Source organism: Ammospiza caudacuta, chromosome 13 (assembly GCF_027887145.1).
Source record: "Ammospiza caudacuta isolate bAmmCau1 chromosome 13, bAmmCau1.pri, whole genome shotgun sequence".
Classification (NCBI taxonomy): domain Eukaryota; kingdom Metazoa; phylum Chordata; class Aves; order Passeriformes; family Passerellidae; genus Ammospiza; species Ammospiza caudacuta.
Window position 1 is genome coordinate 731454 of NC_080605.1, and position 20242 is coordinate 751695.

Sequence of the window (20242 nt, forward strand, 5' to 3'; positions counted from 1 at the left end):
GCACCCTGGGCTGGGTTTGCAGCCCCTACTCCTGTGGGATCTCTGAGGCATTTCCTCCCAGCTGTAATTCTGCACCATGGCACTGCTCAAAATGGCCTCTTCCACAAGGTTCTGCTCGGGAGATTTGTCCTCCCTGGTCTCCATCCTCAGCTCCTTCTCTGGGGGAGGAAGGACAAGGAGAGGATGGGATTTGCCTCCATGCCAGAGAGAAAGGGAAGGAGATCCCCTCAGTGCATCCCTGGAAGGACGGCGTTGGCAGCAGGGTTGTCCTGCAGCCAGGGGCCGTGCTGGGCTGGGAGATGGAGCAGGAGAGAGGGGGAAAGGGGCACTGACTTCCTCCTCACCTGCCTGGGTGTCCTGGGGCATCTTCCTCTTCCTTGCAGTCTCTCCCTCCATCTGGCTAAGTTTTAGGAATGGGAAATTCTGTTTTGGGAGGAAAACAAGAAATGAGCACACTAAATTTTGTACCAGATTGAAGGTGAACCAGGGGGAGAGTCTAAGTCAGAATTCCAATTCAAAAACAAAATTAGGATCAAGGCAATGATACAGAAACACTGCCTTAAACTGACAGAGTCAGAATATAACCTGACACCATGTTGGTCAGGGTGGTGGCTGCAGTCCCATTAAATGGTGGCTGCAGTCCTGTTGGAGTGATGAACATGATTCTGTCCAAGAAGTGATGCTGTAGAAGAGTCTGGTCTTCCTCTGAAGGTCCACTGGTGGTTATGGAGCTCTTGTCCTCTGGGAATCCAGTAGGCAAGGTGCTGCTGGTGTTGCCAGCCTCAGCTTATATCCAGGTAGGAATTCTTGGATCCTCCCTCTGGGCGGAGCATCCCACAATGGGATGATGGAATTTTATTAGTCCTGCAGTGACACTCAATGGCCCATTCACAGAAGATATCTCCCCTGGAGGGCGTTATCAGAGGTGATTCATGGAAGAGATAAAGAACTCTGCCCCACCTGCTTATAGCAGTTGATGAAGATGGGGATTGAAAACATGCATTTGGTTACATCTTGCATTGCAACCTGAAACAGTGGGGTAATCCCTGCTCAGGGGGTGAACACCACCCCCCTTACCCAAACTGGCTCAGGTGTAAAACCCCCACCCTGGGAAGGCCACACACACAGGGGACAATGTCACAGTTGGCCCTGCTCCAGGTGAGGCCTCTGTCCCTTGTCACTCCCTTATTCTCCCCCCTTTTCTCTTTCTTTCCAACTCACTCTCTACCTCACATTTACTGTTCAATAAAATCCACCTTGGATTTGGTCTTGTTAGTATCTTAACTGTGGCAGAGGAATCTCTCCAACAATTTTCTTAAGCAGATTGCGACATTATTTTGCCATAGTGGGTTAGGGCACCGTTGTCTGACCCCAAGTGCCTTTGACAACAGCATGGTTCCCTCCTCTGAGGAGGTTGTGGTTCTCTCTGGAGGAACTCTTGGAAACTTGGACACAGCTTCCTCTGAGCACCTTATGGGAGAACTGATGAGGAAAATGGCTGTTAGAGGTGGCCAGTGAAAAAGAAAATATTTTGTTGTCCTTCCTTGAAAAGTTTGTTAAAATCACTGGAGGAAAGGGAGCAAATGTTACCAGCGAGACTGACAAGGTTCATTCACCCCATGGTGAGGAACACAAGGCTGCTAAAAGTCCAACAAAAAACACAATTCAAGTAGCTAAATTCCCAAATAACTCTGGAATTCACAGGCTTGGGTTCTTTGCCAAATGTGAGAATCATTATTCTCTTCATCCCTGTCACCTTTGTGACAGCTACACAGAGTTTCCCCTTCCTTCTATTAATCTGATTGGGCCTAATTTCCACTTTCCTTTTATTGGAACCTGCCAGCAGCTGAGCTGGAGCTGTGCAGGAACCAATGAAACTTGGAATTGCCACAGAATTTCTTCTATTGCCAGTTTACTCCTGTTTGGGATTTGTTTGCATTTCCATCACATGTGACTCTCGGGAAAATCAAATATTCATCAAAGTATTTTATGTAGGATTAGGTTTGATTTATGCCTAGTTTATTTTGTCCAGTGCCCTGGGGATGCTCAAGGGGTCTCTGTGCCTCTTGCCCTGGGGGATGCTCAGGAGGAATTTGTTGCGATTGTCCCTGTCCCTGTCACCCTAGCCCATGCCCTTGATGCCAAATTTTGGCCCAAACAGGCAGAGTGACTGCCTAATCAGACTCAGCTTAAGTCAATTAAGCAGGAGGTATTTTTATTAGCGACGCGTCGGAGAAATCACAAAATGGATTTCTGAGTTCACATAGCAAAAGCAAGCCTTATATACAATTTTGGGTATAGGATTACATCAGATCAGATACATAATCATGCATATTCATATGGGGCGTGGTGTAGGCGGAGCGTGGGCGGAGCGTAGGTGGAGACATCTCTTTTGGGGAATTTTCAGGTGGTCGTTCCTGTTGCCTTCATCATAGACGGGGTCTTTCCGATGAGTCTTCCTCTTTAAACTTTTGAACTCTTTTCCTAATTTGGTCAATTCCCGGTGTATTTGGCTTAGATCCCGTGGCTTGGCAAAACCCTTAGGGTCGTTTTGACATTGCTGGCTCTAAACCCGCTTAGCTTATTAGTTTCTCCTATACCTATCTCTTCCCCTGTCATGATGCTCTACCTTTTATCTAATTTATTGCTCTGTTTTCCTAGTGCTGTGCTTTCTCCGTGTGTTCTAGTGCTAGGCCCTTCTTTACATGCCTCTCATTCCATGTTTTAACCCATTACTTCTGGAAGGCTATCTGCTTTAGGGCTTCATTTCCCCCCTTTTTCTTGTAACTTACGAATTCTTTCGTCAAGTTCTGGTCCCACAGGACGCTGATAGGCTCGTACCATTGCCCAAATCATTTGGGTCCTCTTCATTATGCCCCTTAGTCTCCACCACAAACAAATGTTTGTAAGAGTTAGTAATAACAAAGCTACAATTACTACTAGCATTGGGTGCACCAGGTAATGGAAGACCTGTGTAGCTGTTGGGGAGTATCCTGTAAAGATGTCCCACCAGTGATGCTGGCCTACTTGTTCTACTTCGGTCAGGACATTCTTTATCTTTTCTGAATTGTGTTCTATCTGCCATACCATTCGTTTAGTTGTTTGATTCACCTTTTGCACCAATTTCTTTACTTCAGGGTGTGCAAGCACTGCTTTGAGAATTTTGACGTCCATCCCTATTTGTAATTTCGGTATCTCTTGATATAGGTTGAAATTTGCGTTAATTAGCTGTTGGGTGGTTATTGGGACAGTGTAATGAAAATCACAACCTATGATCTTGGTAAAGTTGCATACACAAAAGTTAGTATTGTTAGTCTCTTCTAGGCAATTATCTATAGTGACGTTGTCACAAGCTGTCCTTACGCAAGCACACCCATTTCCTATATAGTAAACTTGTGATTGTGTTCTATCATGCGGAAGCATTTCTAAGGTACATACACTATTTTCAGCATCTAAGCATAAATCTTCGGCTTCTACCACAGCATTTTCGCAAACATAGCCTAATTGTCCTCTAGGGATGCATGCTTCTGTGCTAACCGATTGCCACCTATTTTTGGTGTAATCATAACTGGCCCAGACGTTATGGTTTATTGGCCTAACAACGACTTCTTGGTGTGTTGTCCCTAGAGTGAGGATGGGAAAGATAGCTCTTTCCTCTGCCGCACTAATGGTGAGGACATAAGCTTCAATGTGTTCTTGTTGAGGCTCATAGGTGAAGTTCACTAGTTGCCACCAAGCCTGATGGTCCCTCTCAAATTGTGTAGTGTGATTGTCCTTTAATATTGTTTCCCTTATTTCTTGAGGTAATATACCTGACGTTCCTTCTCTCATTATTCCTGCCGCTACTGATTGTACCCATTGTTGCGTCTGAGAGCATTGGATAGCGAGTGCAACGTCTCTGCTGAGTTCCCCTGTGTAGTCAGTGAGCTTTACAAAATCCTCTGCAGTATGGTTTGCTACCATGGTTAGTAATTTCACCACCAGCGATTGTGTTTCAGCTAATGTAAGCATGGATGCACTGAGAGGCACCTTAAGCTTTCCTAAGCTCGATGTGACGGTACTTAATTTGTTTACTAATACCTCTTGATCTATTGTGTTTACTATGCCAAATCCGGTGCCAATCCACCCACTTAGATCTCTTTTTGTTTTTCTGTGATGAGACCTTGTCGCTAGCCATGCATTCCATCCCTTAAGGCTTTGCTGTATAAATGGTCGTCAATCCTTTTGCAAATAAGTAATATCGGTGTGAATGTTCATTTGCACCTTTTTCAGGGAATAAGTGGGGTCTAACAATAATTTTAGTTCGTTAGATTTTCTTATCACCTGAGGCCCTATAAAGGTTAGGTTGTGTACTGCTTTACACTCCACTGGTAGGGTGGTTTCTTGAGGCAAGTCTAGATCTGGATACAATGGGATCACGTCTCCTGGTAATTGTATCCTATATTCGACAGCACGCCCGAGAGCACGCCCGAGGGAGCTAAAACCCTGTCCCAGTGTTTTCAACTCCCTTTCACATGTGAACGTCATTGACTGATCCAATCTAAATGCCATCTCACACAGTGCTTTTCCTCCCTCAGGACCACTAGATGCTACAATTTCTCCCGGAGAATGGAGAAGGGGGTGAGGGTCATAGGTTATGTTTTGAGGGTGTAGCTCCCCAAGTGAATCTTCTCTATAAATCACCGAGTTTCGGGGTTGTGATCCAGGTGGATCTTCCCTGAAGTCGCTCCACTGACATGAAATTGGGCCCTTTTGTTGAGTCCAGGCAATAGGCTTGCCCATTTTCACTAGACTAAAGGTAATTAGGTTTTGTTTAGAGGCTGGCATCGAGGGTTGAATTGTTAATACCAGCCGCCTTGTTTTTCCTTCTCTTTCTCCTGCTGGGTCAAGCTCTCGACACCCAATTTGGATTTGGTCTCCCTTGTATGCTATCATGGAGGGCTGATCCCATACTTCACTTGCATATGGCTGATTGTTACGTAAGGCATAAACCTCGAAATAGGGTCCACTCATTCCTAATTCCGGGTGGATACACTGATGTGCATGAGACCATGGGTCTATTGGGGAAGAGTCTTGGGGAAGAGCTATACTTATCGAGAGTCCAATGATCAGAGTTGTAAAGGTTTGGGGTGGAGTCGGGGTCATAATGTCTGGCTGTCAATTTTGTTTCTTTTGGCGTTCTCGTTGCTTGATGTGAATTTGTTTTACTCGTAAAATAGCCTTTTCTAGTTCAGTGTCTAAATCTCTTTGTTTTTTAAAGGGTCCAATTTGGTCACTTGTTAGTGGATGTCGTGGGACAGAAGAATAGCAACGGGTCGATAAAACCTTAGAACGACTAAGTTTCAAACAATATTGTAACCAGCGGTGTACTTTCCAATGGCACCACCCTAATACAATTTGTTCGGGAGCTTCAAACAATTCCCTAGCCTCTAAAATGGGTCTGTTGGCGAATTTCTCTAAGGCCAAATAGTCGTCATTTTCCCTTGCTTCTTTGCAGCTACACTCATAACATTGGAGGTCCAGTAAACAACTTTGTACGTTCCAAAATTTTCTATCACAACCTCCACAAAGAAATCCAATTAGTCCCACACAATTTCTTTCCCCACACCCAAAACACGGCTGATCGTGAATAGGGTCCTGTGGGTCAGGTCCTTGTTGACTGTATGTTTCAACCCACCCTGTCCACTGTATTGGCATGCTACGCAATGCAGCTCTAGCTTCGGCATTAAATTCTGCTATGAGAGATAAAGGTTTTGGCAAAGTCAATGTTAGTTTATGTTGGATTCTCACGTGATCCTGCGGAGACAGCTGACTCAGAAGTCTGTACATCTAGGGCAGGTTTAATCTCCTCTTGTTTGTTTTCCGGAGCTCTCTTGACCCGTGAATAGTGGATCCACGTAGGTCGTTCCTTGATCCGAACCGCGGTGAAGGTAGTCAGCAGCACTTGGAAAGGTCCCTCCCACTTTTCTTGTAGGGGTTTTCCTAAAAGATTCTTAACATACACCCAATCACCGGGGTTAAACGGATGCAATTTGCAATCAGGTTGCTTAGGTTGGTGCTCTATCATCACAGCAGCATTCTTATCAAACTGTTTCCCCACCGCAATTACATAATCGTAAATGTATTGATTACCAATCTGGTCTATGACATCCCCATTTACAGCTTGCATAGCATAAGGTCTACCATATAGAATTTCAAAAGGACTTAACTTTTCCTTCGATCTTGGCTTGACTCTCAGTCTCAGCAGAGCAATAGGCAAAGCTTGATACCACTGCAAATTAGTCTCTTGGCATATTTTAGCAATTTGCTGTTTGATAAGATGATTCATCTTTTCCACTTGCCCACTGGCCTGTGGACGGTAGGGCGTGTGCAATTGCCAATTGATTTGTAATGCTTTGCTTATTGCTTTCACTACTTTTGCACAGAAATGTGTACCTCTATCTGAAGAAATGCTCTTCGGTACCCCAAACCGTGGAATAATTTCATTCAACAGTACTCTAGTTACCTCTCTTTCCTTATTTGTCCTACAGGGGAATGCTTCAGGCCACCCAGAAAATGTGTCAGTTAATACCAACAGGTACCGAAACCCCCCTTTTCTTGGGAGTTCAGAAAAATCAATTTGCCATATCTCACCTGGGAATTTACCTCGGTTTATAGCTCCTAGGTGTACTTTGGTTCCTGTGTTTGGGTTGTTCTTCAGACACCGTTCACACTGGGACGTAACGTGTTTTATAGTAGTAAATAATTTTGGTCCTGCTATTCTGGTCTGCAAATATTGGTAAAGCGAATCTAGGCCCCAATGGGCCTTCTCATGTTCTGCCTTCACAAACTGCCACATCACGTTTCCTGGTATCACTAACTGTCCTGTTTCTAATCGACCCCAACCATTTTCTAGTATTTTGCCCTTATTCCTTTGAATCCACCTATGATCTGATTCTTGGTAATCTGGCTGGATATTGATATCCAGCTCCCCTGGTATTAGGGCCGCTATTTCCGCTTCCCTATTTCTTGTGGCCGCCAATTTAGCTTCTGTATCTGCCTTCCTGTTCCCTATTTCTGGAATAGTATTGCCTTTCAAGTGCCCCTTGCAATGCATTATGGCCACCTGTGTTGGGAGTTGGACCGCCTCCAGCAGTCGCAGAACCTCTTCTGCATGTTTGACTGTTTTTCCTTGTGTAGTCAACAGTCCTCTTTCTTTCCAGATGGCTCCATGAGCATGTACGACAGAAAAGGCATATTTAGAGTCTGTCCATATATTAATTTGCATGTTCTCTGCTAATTCCAGGGCTCGGGTCAGGGCTATCAGCTCTGCTTTTTGAGATGAAGTCCCTGCAGGCAGGGGGTTTGACTCAATTACCCTCTCTGTAGTGGTGACTGCATAGCCAGCCATTCTTACTCCTTGCCTCACGAAGCTGCTGCCATCTGAAAACCAGTTGTCCGCGTCTTCGAACGGCTCTTCTTTGAGATCTGGGCGACTGGAGTAGACGGCTTCAATTGTTTCCAGGCAGTCATGTTCGATGGGTTCTGCTGGAGCTCTTCCTTCTAAGAATGAAGCTGGGTTCACAATATTAGTTACCTGAATGGTTACATCATCTGATTCAGCCAGGATGGCCTGGTACTTTAAAAATCTGGAAGGCGACAACCAATGGTTGCCTTTCTGTTCCAGCACAGCTGACACAGTGTGGGATACTAACACAGTCACCTTTTGGCCCAGCGTAAGCTTCCTGGCCTCTTCTATGTTAATTATCACTGCGGCCACTGCCCTCAGACAGCCTGGCCATCCTTTACTTACTTCATCCAATCGCTTGGAGAAGTAGGCCACAGCTCTCTTGTGTGGTCCCAACTGCTGTGCTAGTACTCCTAGGGCCATCCCTTGCCGCTCATGGGAAAATAGCCAGAATGGTTTCGACACATCTGGGAGACCTAAGGCTGGTGCTCTCATCAGCTCCCGCTTCAGCCTCTTAAAGGCCCCTTCCGCCTCGGGAGTCCAAACTAGGACATTCTTGGTTTCTTTTAGCAAATCATACAATGGTTTAGCGAGTATCCCATACTGGTAGATCCATAGCCGACACCAACCTGTCATCCCCAGAAAGGCGCGCAGGTCTCTCACCGTCTCTGGTTTGGGCATCTGGCAGATGGCCTCTTTCCTGGCTGCTCCCAGGGATCGCTGTCCTCTGGAGATTTCGTATCCCAGGTACACCACTTCCTTTTGCACCAGTTGTGCTTTCTGTTGAGAGACTCGATATCCACTTAAACCCAGGAAATTCAACAAGGAAATAGTCCATTCAATGCATTCTTCCTCCGTCACTGTCGCTATTAGGAGGTCGTCTACGTACTGCAGGAGAGCGCCATCTCCCGGCGGCCCTTCCCATTGTTCTAATTCTTTGGCTAACTGATTCCCAAAGATCGTGGGCGAGTTAGACCAGCCTTGGGGCAACCGTGTCCAGGTAAGTTGGGTCTTTCTCCCCCTATCTACTGATTCCCACTCAAAGGCAAAAATCCTTTGACTCTCGGGGGCTAAGGGAAGGCAGAAGAATGCGTCTTTCAAATCTAATACGGTGAACCAGGCCAGGCTATCCTTTAGCCTAGTTAAAAGCGTATATGGATTAGCAACCACCGGGTGTAATGTCTTGGTTATTTCGTTTACTGCCCTCAGATCCTGAACGAGCCTATACGTTCCATTAGGTTTCTTTACTGGCAAGATCGGTGTATTAAAATCCGATTCACATTCTACCAATAACCCCAGTTCTAAAAACCTTTTGATTATGGGCTCAATTCCCTTTCTGTCTTCTATCCTCAGAGGGTATTGTTTTCTTACCACCGGTCTTGCCCCGACCTTAAGTTCGACAACAATCGGTGTCGCTCGTTTTGATTTTCCAGGTATATCCGTAGCCCATACCAATGGATAAGTCTTGCTCAGGATTCGCTCAAAATTGTGGTTCTCAGGTTTGGGTTCCACACAACTGATTGTAAGGCTTAGGGCTGTAATCAGTTGTTCATCGTTTACTTGAAATTCCAATTTGTCCTTGTTGAACTTTATTATGGCTCCCAGGTTTTCCAATAGGTCTCTTCCCAATAAGGGCTTTGGCGAATTTGGTAAATACAGGAACTGATGTATTCCCATTTGTTTCCCAATTTTTGTATTTAATGGGTTTCAAAAAGTAAGCTTTTTCTGGTTGGCCTGTTGCTCCCACAACTTGTACAAATTCATCACTTTTAGGTACCAATTCCTGATTTAAAACCGAAAAAGTTGCTCCCGTATCAATTAAAAAGCTCAATTCCTTTTTACCTTCCCCTAGCTCCATTTTAACCAGTGGGTCTGCTAGGGTACGGCCCACCGGTCCCCGTCATTCACTATTCTTTCCAAAGCCAATACTAGGGGGTCCTGAGGGGCTACATTAATTCCACATTCATTTTGCCACTCAGGTTTATTCCTTAGGGTGAAAAACATGTCTGCGTATATTACCTCATCCCATTTATTGAGCCGCCGGAGGAAGAGCATAAGTTGTAAAATGGTATTATAGTTAGTTGTCCCCTCTGGTGGCCATTTTTCTCCGTCATCAAGACGGTACAGGGGCCACCATTGTGTGCAATACTTAAGAAGTGTTTTTTTTTTTTACTTATGTTTCCCCCTGGAATCCCTCCCAGGTCCTTCCAGTGTTTTAGGATACATCCTAAAGGGGTTTTCATATTTATATCTTTACTCTGTTGGCTTCCCATGGCTATTCTCTGTATTCGTGCTCTTTTCCACAAGTACTATATGCCAATATACCTTAACACTTCATTCACACAATTTCCATTCGCTTCGTCCAGGAAATGTGGATCGGGACTCCGCTCTCGTTTCGCAGCGATGCTGCGTCTCACTTACTCCACACACACTCGTACAGTGAAAGGTTCCTACCTTATGGCCTTGGTCGCCGATAGACCGTGAAATACCGGGTTCCCAAGTTCATGCACATACATTTCTAATCTGTTTACATAGAAAGTAATAAAAGCGTCCCCTATAAGATTTTACAACGGACACATAAAACAAACACATAAAACCACCAATTAACACATCTTTCTCCCGTTCTCAAAGAACAGTAGGCAATCTCCCATACAGCAAAACAAACCAAAGATACCAAGTTCAACTCTTCTCTACCATAACCTAGTCGTTTCCTTTTGTACTCTTTTTACGGGACTTTAACCCGTATTTACGGGACTTTAACCCGTACCGTATTTACGGGACTTTAACCCATACCGTATTTACGGGACTTTAACCCGTACCGTATTTACGGGACTTTAACCCGTATTTACGGGACTTTAACCCGTATCGTATTTACGGGACTTTAACCCGTAAAATCAGGGATTTTTACCGAGGCGTCCCTCCGGTTTACCCTGCGAGCGGTCACGTCTGACCCTCGTTTTCCAAACAAAGCGCTTTATCCCAAAACCAACAAACAATTCAAATACCTCTTAAAGCCAATAGGCAATTAAAATACCTCTTAATTGAGCAGGAGATGCAGCCAGCGTCCATCCGAGAGCACCGGTCCAGGGAAGGAGCTTCTCCCGACGAAAAGCCGTCAGAGGCGCCCAGAAGACCCCGACCCCAGACCCGGCTCGGGAGAGGACCCTTAAGGCTTGGATCTCCTGTCTGGTGCCATATCTCCTGCCTGGCTCGCCAGAAAATGATGCCAAATTTTGGCCCAAACAGGCAGAGTGACTGCCTAATCAGACTCAGCTTAAGTCAATTAAGCAGGAGGTATTTTTATTAGCGACGTGTCGGAGAAATCACAAAATGGATTTCTGAGTTCACATAGCAAAAGCAAGCCTTATATACAATTTTGGGTATAGGATTACATCAGATCAGATACATAATCATGCATATTCATATGGGGCGTGGTGTAGGCGGAGCGTGGGCGGAGCGTAGGTGGAGACATCTCTTTTGGGGAATTTTCAGGTGGTCGTTCCTGTTGCCTTCATCATAGACGGGGTCTTTCCGATGAGTCTTCCTCTTTAAACTTTTGAACTCTTTTCCTAATTTGGTCAATTCCCGGTGTATTTGGCTTAGATCCCGTGGCTTGGCAAAACCCTTAGGGTCGTTTTGACATTGCTGGCTCTAAACCCGCTTAGCTTATTAGTTTCTCCTATACCTATCTCTTCCCCTGTCATGATGCTCTACCTTTTATCTAATTTATTGCTCTGTTTTCCTAGTGCTGTGCTTTCTCCGTGTGTTCTAGTGCTAGGCCCTTCTTTACATGCCTCTCATTCCATGTTTTAACCCATTACTTCTGGAAGGCTATCTGCTTTAGGGCTTCACCCTGGGAGTGTCCTTGTCCCTGTCACCCCAGGCCATTCCCCAGGGGGTCTCCATCATTCTCACCCCAGGAAATGCCTGGGGGGTCTCCCTCCCTCTCACCCCTGTGCCAGGGGGTGCTCGGGGCAGTCTCTGTCTCTCTCAGCCCAGGGGATGCTCAGGGGTCTCTGTCCCCTCACCCTGGGGGACGCTCGGGGGGTCTCTATCCCTCTGGCCTCAGGCAATGCCTGTGCAGGGCTGGGGACCAGGGGCTCTGTGTCCCTCTCACCGCTGAGGGTGCTCGGGGCTGGGGGGGCTCTCCGACCTTATCACACCTGGGAAGGCCGGGGGGGTCTCTGTCCCTCTCAGCCCTGCTGTGACCCCACCCAAACATCATCGGGGTCAGAGGGAGAGAGACACCCCCAAACCCCCAGAACGGCAGAACCTGGGATTTGGTTTGGGGCTGAGGATTTAGGAAGGGGCTGGAATTGGGGCTGGGCTTGGAGTTGGGGCTGAGATTTGGATTAGAGCTGGGATTGGGGTTAAGGGTAGACATGGGATGAGCTTTAGGGCTGGGGTTGTGATTGGGTCTGGGGCTAAACAAGTTTGGCACTGGGATGAGAATAAATACAGAACTGTGAGTGTGTCTAAACATGGAGTGAGATTGAGACCAGGATCAGGGTCAGGTTTGAGACTGAGCTCACCCAGAGTGGGACAGAGGGGATATCACTGCGGGATGTCCCTGGCATTGTCCCAGCCCTCCTCAGGCACCTCCACACATGGGGGGCAACTGGGTGCTCCAAGATATGAGGTGAGCATTCCCTGAGGGCAGCCCTGACTTTGACCCTTGGGGCTCTGATATCAGCTGTCACATCCCTGTGGGAGCAGCTACAGACAGGAGGAGAGATTTCCCCCCCACCTAATTCAAGTGGAAAGATGAAGCCCAGCTGCCCTTTTCTTCTGGTGCCTCCTCCTCTCCTTTGGCAAGGATGTCAAACTCACCAGAAGCAGGAAAATCCCCATTCCCTCTGTCCTGGAAGGCTCAGGAATGCCCCTCTGCGATCCATGGCACACACTCCCAGGGGCTGGAATTCCAGTTCCCTGCCAGCAAAAGGTGTTCCTGCCCTGGAAGGAAAAGCTCTCAAGAAGGAGCCAAAAGCAAAGTAGAGCAAGATCCTACAGTGACATTTCACTGCCAGCCTTCATATCTTCACCCATGGTTGTTGTAGGTCTGGGATTGGGAATTAAATCATGGCAGGGTCTTTGGTGGGAGCTGCCCTGGGTCAAGGGAGATGCTGAGAGAGAAACTGAGCAGGCAAAGAAAGGTAGGAGAGAAAGGAAGGCACAAACACAATCAGCTGAGAAGGTGGCACTCTGAAAATAAACCAGAACTGACTGAAAAGGAATATGTCAGAACGAAATAATTTTACACATTTTATTTACTATCAAAACACAATTTCTTCCCATTCTCACAAACCTCTTGCCATTGTCATTCAGCAGAGCTATCAGAAAATTCTTCACTCTGAGTGGATGTTCCAGGCTGCAGCTACAAGGAAACAGGGAATGGGGATTTTCCTGCTCCTGGGGAGTTTGACATCCTCAGCTGAGGAGAGGAGGAGGCACCAGAAGAAAAGGGCAGCTGAGCTTTTTCCCGCCACAAGTTCAGCCCTTCTGGGGCTTTGGGGGTGTCTCTGTCCCTCTGACCCCGATGATGTTTGGGTGGGGTCACAGCAGGGCTGAGAGGGACAGAGACCCCCCCGGCCTCCCCAGGTGTGAGAAGGTCAGAGAGCCCCCCCAGCCCCGAGCACCCTCAGCGGTGAGAGGGACACAGAGCCCCTGGTCCCCAGCCCTGCACAGGCATTGCCTGAGGCCAGAGGGATAGAGACCCCCCGAGCGTCCCCCAGGGTGAGGGGACAGAGACCCCTGAGCATCCCCTGGCACAGGGGTGAGAGGGAGGGAGACCCCCCTGGGGTGAGAATGATGGAGACCCCTGGGGTATGGCCTGGGGTGACAGGGACTGGGACAAACCCCCTAGGGAATGGTCTGGGACAGGGTAAAACCTCCCGAAGCACACCCCAGAGGGAGAGGCACAGAGGCTCCTCGATCAACCCTGGGCACAGGACAAAGTAATGTTGTTTCTTGTCAGAAATCAAAATTAATCCTAGATAAAATGCCTTGAATTTGCTTTTCCCACAAGTCACTTGTGATGGAAATGCAAACAAATCCCAAAATTTTATAAACTTACAATAGAAGCTATTTTGTGGCAAATCCAAATTCCATTGGTCCTGCACAGCTCCAGCTCAGCTGCTGGCACATTCTGATGAAAGAAATGTTGAAATTAGGCCCAATACGGATTATGAAAAGGAAGGGGAAGCTCTGTGTAGCTGTCACAAAGGTGACAGGGACAAAGAGAAAAATTACTCTAACATTTGGCAAAGCCTCCAGCCTTTGAAAGAGAGTGACAGGGACAGAGACGTCACCTGGGGCAGGGCAAGTGTGACATTGTCCCCTGTGTGTGTGGCCTTCCCAGGGTGGGGGTTTTACACCTGAGCCAGTTTGGGTAAGGGGGGTGGTGTTCACCCCCTGAGCAGGGATTACCCCACTGTTTCAGGTTGCAATGCAAGATGTAACCAAATGCATGTTTTCAATCCCCATCTTCATCAACTGCTATAAGCAGGTGGGGCAGAGTTCTTTATCTCTTCCATGAATCACCTCTGATAACGCCCTCCAGGGGAGATATCTTCTGTGAATGGGCCATTGAGTGTCACTGCAGGACTAATAAAATTCCATCATCCCATTGTGGGATGCTCCGCCCAGAGGGAGGATCCAAGAATTCCTACCTGGATATAAGCTGAGGCTGGCAACACCAGCAGCACCTTGCCTACTGGATTCCCAGAGGACAAGAGCTCCATAACCACCAGTGGACCTTCAGAGGAAGACCAGACTCTTCTACAGCATCACTTCTTGGACAGAATCATGTTCATCACTCCAACAGGACTGCAGCCACCATTTAATGGGACTGCAGCCACCACCCTGACCAACATGGTGTCAGGTTATATTCTGACTCTGTCAGTTTAAGGCAGTGTTTCTGTATCATTGCCTTGATCCTAATTTTGTTTTTGAATTGGAATTCTGACTTAGACTCTCCCCCTGGTTCACCTTCAATCTGGTACAAAATTTAGTGTGCTCATTTCTTGTTTTCCTCCCAAAACAGAATTTCCCATTCCTAAAACTTAGCCAGATGGAGGGAGAGACTGCAAGGAAGAGGAAGATGCCCCAGGACACCCAGGCAGGTGAGGAGGAAGTCAGTGCCCCTTTCCCCCTCTCTCCTGCTCCATCTCCCAGCCCAGCACGGCCCCTGGCTGCAGGACAACCCTGCTGCCAACGCCGTCCTTCCAGGGATGCACTGAGGGGATCTCCTTCCCTTTCTCTCTGGCATGGAGGCAAATCCCATCCTCTCCTTGTCCTTCCTCCCCCAGAGAAGGAGCTGAGGATGGAGACCAGGGAGGACAAATCTCCCGAGCAGAACCTTGTGGAAGAGGCCATTTTGAGCAGTGCCATGGTGCAGAATTACAGCTGGGAGGAAATGCCTCAGAGATCCCACAGGAGTAGGGGCTGCAAACCCAGCCCAGGGTGCTCTGAGGAGAGAAGACCCACCCTGAGCCAGGAAGGTGGACAGAGCTTCAGCCAGAGCACAGAGCTGGTGGTTCGTGAGCAGCTTCATGATCGGGAGAATGCCCACAAGTGCTCAGAGTGTGAGAAGAGCTTCAGGCACAGCAGCACCCTGATCAGCCACCAGATGATCGACACAAGGGAATGGCCCTACAAGTGTGGGGAGTGTGGGAAGGGCTTCAGTTACAGGTCTACCCTTGTGACCCACCAACGCATCCACACCGGGGAGAGGCCCTACGAGTGTCCCGAGTGCCAGAAGAGCTTTCGGACCAGCTCCGATCTCCTCAGACACCAGCTCATTCACACTGGGGAGAGGCCTTTCTGCTGCCCTGAGTGTGGGAAGGGCTTCAAGCGCCAGTCCCACCTCATCATCCACCAGCGCATCCACACTGGGGAGAGGCCCTATGAGTGCCCCACGTGTGGGAAGAGGTTTCAGACCAGCTCAAATCTCCGTCTGCATGAGCGGATTCACACAGAGGGGAGGCCCTTCCGCTGCCCTGACTGTGGGAAGGGATTCAAGCATAAGTTCACCCTCATCAGGCACCAGCGCATCCACACAGGGAAGAGGTCCTTCGAGTGTCCCTAGTGTGGGATGAGTTTCACCCAGAGCTCTGCCTTGACCAGCCACCAATGGAAGCACCGGTAAGGGACGTTCTGTCAGTGGCCCAACAGCAGAAGAGCTTCATGCCCAGCTCCAGCTTCATCCCTCATTGGAGGACCCATATTGGAAAGAGCCCTGGTGATCCATGTTCCCTGTGATCCATGCCAGGAAGACACCTGTCCCTTTTCCTGCCCCTGCCAATGACATGATGTGGGATGGAAGAACATGAGGGTCTGGCCATGGCCCTGTCATTACATTTACTCCCACCTCAGGTCATTGCCAGGGGCAGGAAAGGGACTCTCTCTCTCCCTGAGGAGAAGGGTGAAATTTCCAGGCATGGGAAATTGTGGCCAGGAAGACCCAGTGAGTTGTGTTTAATTTTCCCTGTAAACAGTTTTATTTATCCCTTCTGTTATCAATATTGTTTTTGTTCCTGTTTGTTCCTTATCTCATTGCTGTTCCCAATAAATGGTTTTTATCCCAGCCTGGAATCTTTGCCTTTTGTGCTTTCCATGGAAGGCGGGAGGGCAGCGAGGGCAGCACGGTTTTAGCAGGAGCAGGAAATTGGGGAATCCCATTCCTGAACCCTGGCCCATGGAAACCAAGCATCCCAGCTGGTCCCAGCCATGGTGGCCATGGCAACAGCCTTGGGAGCGGGTCCCTGGCTGGGGCTGTGGGAACCTCTTCCCTCTGGTGCTCAGGGACAGGAGTGGAGGGAACGGCTGCAGCTGAGTCAGGGCAGGCTCAGGTTGGATGTCAGGAAAAGGTTTTTGCCCAGAGGCTGCTGGGGCCCTGCCCAGGCTCCCCAGGGAAGGGTCCCAGCTCCAGGGCTCTCTGAGCTGCAGCAGCGTTTGTACAGCACTGCCAGGCCCAGGCTGGCATTGTTGGGGTGTCCTGGGCAGGGCCAGCAGTTGGACTGGAGGATCCTGATGGGTTTCTCCCAGCTCAGCCAATTCTGTGGTTCTGGGATCCCATGAGCCTGGGGATGGGGCTGCCAATGGTTGCCATGGCAACGGGCTGTGGCTGCAGGCCTGAGCTGGTGTCCATGGCAACCACCCCTGGCATGGGGTCTCCATGGAGCTGCCGAGGGACTGACCATAGCAACAGGGGGCTGGTGATGGTTACCATGGAAACTGACCATAGGAACAGGGGGCTGGTGATCATTGCCTGCTAAGGATCAGTTTTGTCACAGGCCTTCCGAGGTGTTCCATGGGGACTTTCCAAGAGTCTCCAGGCTGTTCCAGAGCTTGAATGTCACAGGCACAGACAGGGGCTCCATGGAGACCTCCCAGGGGATTACTGGGATGGTAAAGAGCCGTGTGGTCAGAGGTAGTCACAGCCATTCCGTGGTGACATCCCAGGGCACCTTGTGCTGCAAAGGCACCAATCTGTCACAAGCACTCACAGGGGCTCCACGGTGACATCCCAGGAGTCCCCAGGTAGCCAAAGAGCTGGGATGTCCCAGACACTCACAGGGGTTCCTGTCATGGGCACAAAGGGAGCTTCAGGCAAAACCTTTATTCCTTTATTGGAGAAACTTCTGCTGAGACATGAGGTTGAGAAATGACACCTAACAGCCACCATGGATCCTCAAACCCCTGCAGGGCCTCGAGACTTCTAAAATTCCTTCAAAGAGAGGTGACTGGAAGCGGTTGGATCCAATCCCAGCCCCAGACTTTGTCAAAGGTGTTAAAGATTAGACAGGTGGAATTGAACTTTAATGCAATTTTCCCCCCAGCATTAAAGATTGAATACCAGATAAATTTATATAAATACAGCTCTGATTTATTCTGATCGTGATTAGACAGAATGGTTCATTCCCACCACAAAGTAAATGAAAAAAGGAGTTATTCTTGCAGTGCGAGGTGGTCTGCACACAACCGTCCCCAAGTTTCTTGTGCCAATGGGTAGGAACCACGAGAGCACCAGCACATAGACACACAGACAAACACACAGACACACAGACACACAGACACACACACAGACACACTCACAGACACACACACACACAGAGAAATGCTGAAAGTGTCCAGGGGCCAAAAACAAAGACAAAGGAGAGTCCAGGGTACAAATGCAGGAAAAGAGGGTTCAGAGTAGAGCACCGGGGATCCAATGCTCTGAGGGTTCAGGGGCGGTACACATGGAAGGGACCAATAGTAAATGCCAGGGTGGATGGGCAGGGTTACACACCAGTGGGAAAACAGAGAAGGGAGAACTCACCAGAACATGAACTTATAGGAGTTAAACGGGTAGAGAAGGCCAAGGGACAGTACAGAACTGGGAAAAATTAACATAGTGCTGCAGAGCACCATGGGGAAGCCTCTTTCCTCACCCTGAGCTGTGAGGAATGCCCAGAGCCTACAGTGTGTCTCTCCAGGCCATTTCTGCTGGCTTTTCCCTGGTAGGCTCACAGGTTTGCACAGTTGTGCAGTGTCACAATGATCTCCTTGGTTCTGCAGCCAGGCTGTGGCTGCTGTGTAACAATGGACCTGTGATACCATGAGGCTCCATAGTGGCACCATGGTCCCTTTGGTTCCACAAGGCCGTGCTAGGACATGATGGACCCTTGGTTCCATGAAGGGCCTGGCTCCCACAGCCCCTCACAGGGCCTTAAGGCCTCTCTGAGTTCCCCATGGCCCCTCATGGCCTCTCAAGGCCCTTCATGGCCCCTCATGACGGATGGTCCCTCACAGCCCCTCATGGCCCCTCAAGCCCCTCACAGCCTCAGGCCCGGGGCTCCTCCCAAAGCAGGCGGGGTCGTGCCCTGCTTGTTCTCCTTTCATTTCAGTCCCTTCACAGCCACGAGTGCAGAAAGTCTGAAATGGAGCCTTTCCCCAGCATTTCCCTCGGGGTTAACTGCAGGCTGAAGCTCTGTGCTGGTGCTTGCCCGAGCGCCACCATCCCTGCAGCCACCCGGCCTTTGCTGTCCCCCCCGTCCGTTCCCTGTCCCCGAGTCCCGCCCGGCTCTGGCAGCAGCAGCAGCCGCAGCGCAGGGGGCGCCGGCCCGGCCCCGCCGGGGCTCCCGGCCAGGAGCAGCAGCAGTGCCGGCCCCTTCCCGCCTGCTCCTGCCTCGGATCCCAAGGGCTTTTTCCAGCTCAGTTCTGGAGCAGAGCAACCAGCACCCACACACAGCCCTGACTGCTCAGGGCCCGCCTTTGCTGCCCCGAGCCAGCCCTCAGAGGAAGAAAGGATCGGGTCCCAGTGCTGTTTTCAGCACTGTTTTGCTCACCCTGAGCTGACAGCAGGAGGCTGCTGGTGCCTTTGCCTTGGGAATTCGAGATCATGGCTGCTCTTGGCCCTCTTCTGCTTGCCAACTTAATTTTATCCATAAAACTACAAGTGCCTCTTTCAGTTGGTGCTACCCATGGTGCTTTCATGACAGCGAAGTCAGTATTTTTTTCTTGGACATAAAGATCAGCAGATACTGGAATGCCCACCAGCCCCTGAGCACTAAAGTAAGGGAAATTAAAGCCACACAGGCCACATTTGCAGTGCTCAAATACAGCCCTGTTGCTGGCACTGTTGAAATAGAATAAGCTGTCAGAGGCCGTCACAGAAATTGTCTCCATAGTGTCAAATTGAATTAAAAAATCCACCAGGAGAAACAGAAACCAGAACTTCTTGACTCACTTCATTGCTCCTTCCCAGCAGCAGGAAACGCAGATGCCCAGAGGTGTTTTGCACTGCTGCTGCCCCCAGTTTGAGCCCAGGCTTTGCCCCGTCCCAGCGGGAACCTGAGCCCAGCCCAGGGAGCTCAGTGCACACGGGGCCAGGCCCAGAGCCCTGGGCACAGCTGCCCATTGCGGGGCAGCAGTGCAGACGGAATGTCCTGCGGCCCAAACCTGCTGCTCCTGCCACACAGCGCCAGCCTTCTCCCCCTCCTCCTGCTCTCCTAGCACGGCACAAATTCCAGCTCGGAGGAGGCTTCCCCAGACAGTGCTCGGGCTCCTGTTCTAGCCTCAATGTCCCTGCAGAGAAAAAGGGCATCTTTCAGGCACTTCCACAAGCTCAGGCTTCACACTTCATGGAGAATCTGGGATGCAAATGGTCATGTTAAGAAAGCCAAAGGCCAAGGGAATGGATTATAGATTACTGAAAAAAAGTTACTTATCTTCCTGGCAAGGTTTACCAAGTCATTTCCTGCATTTCTTCTTTTCAGATTCTTTCAGTTGGCTGCTCTGGGAAGTCCAGCTTGTATTGGTGCTTTTCATGAACTGATTGTGCTCTTGATTTACTCACCAAGACACCAAATGTGGAATTATCTTTATGGAACTGTTATGAGTGATCAATCGAAAGCCAAATTATAAAAAATGTGAAAAGATTTCTTTATCTTTTTCCGCTACTAAAATATGGTCTTCAAAACCACCACAGCCAAAGAGACAGTGTTGAGCCCGGGTTCGGTGCTGGGTGAACCTGGATCCCACCTCTATTGCATTGGACCCTCCACCATTCACGAGAGCCACTTCTTGCAGGGATGCTTTATACAGTTTATTACGCCTGAGGGAAGAAGTCCCAATTTCTTTTGTAACTCTGCATATTCATACTTGGTTCTTTCACTGTGCAGAGCTGGACAATCACCATTTCCTTGTTGATAGCCAGCACTGATCGGATTCAGGGAAGTCACATATTCACATGATCTTTCTGGCGACTTTGGCTATCTTGATCGATGTTATCAACAGGGCAATGATCACTCT

The 20242-nt window shown here is 48.9% G+C and overlaps 1 pseudogene; it reads left to right on the forward strand.

Moving 5' to 3' along the window:
* Window positions 1-15533, forward strand: part of LOC131563683 (zinc finger protein 271-like) — a 62430-nt pseudogene extending 46897 nt beyond the window's left edge.
* The last annotated feature ends 4709 nt before the right edge of the window (window positions 15534-20242 follow it).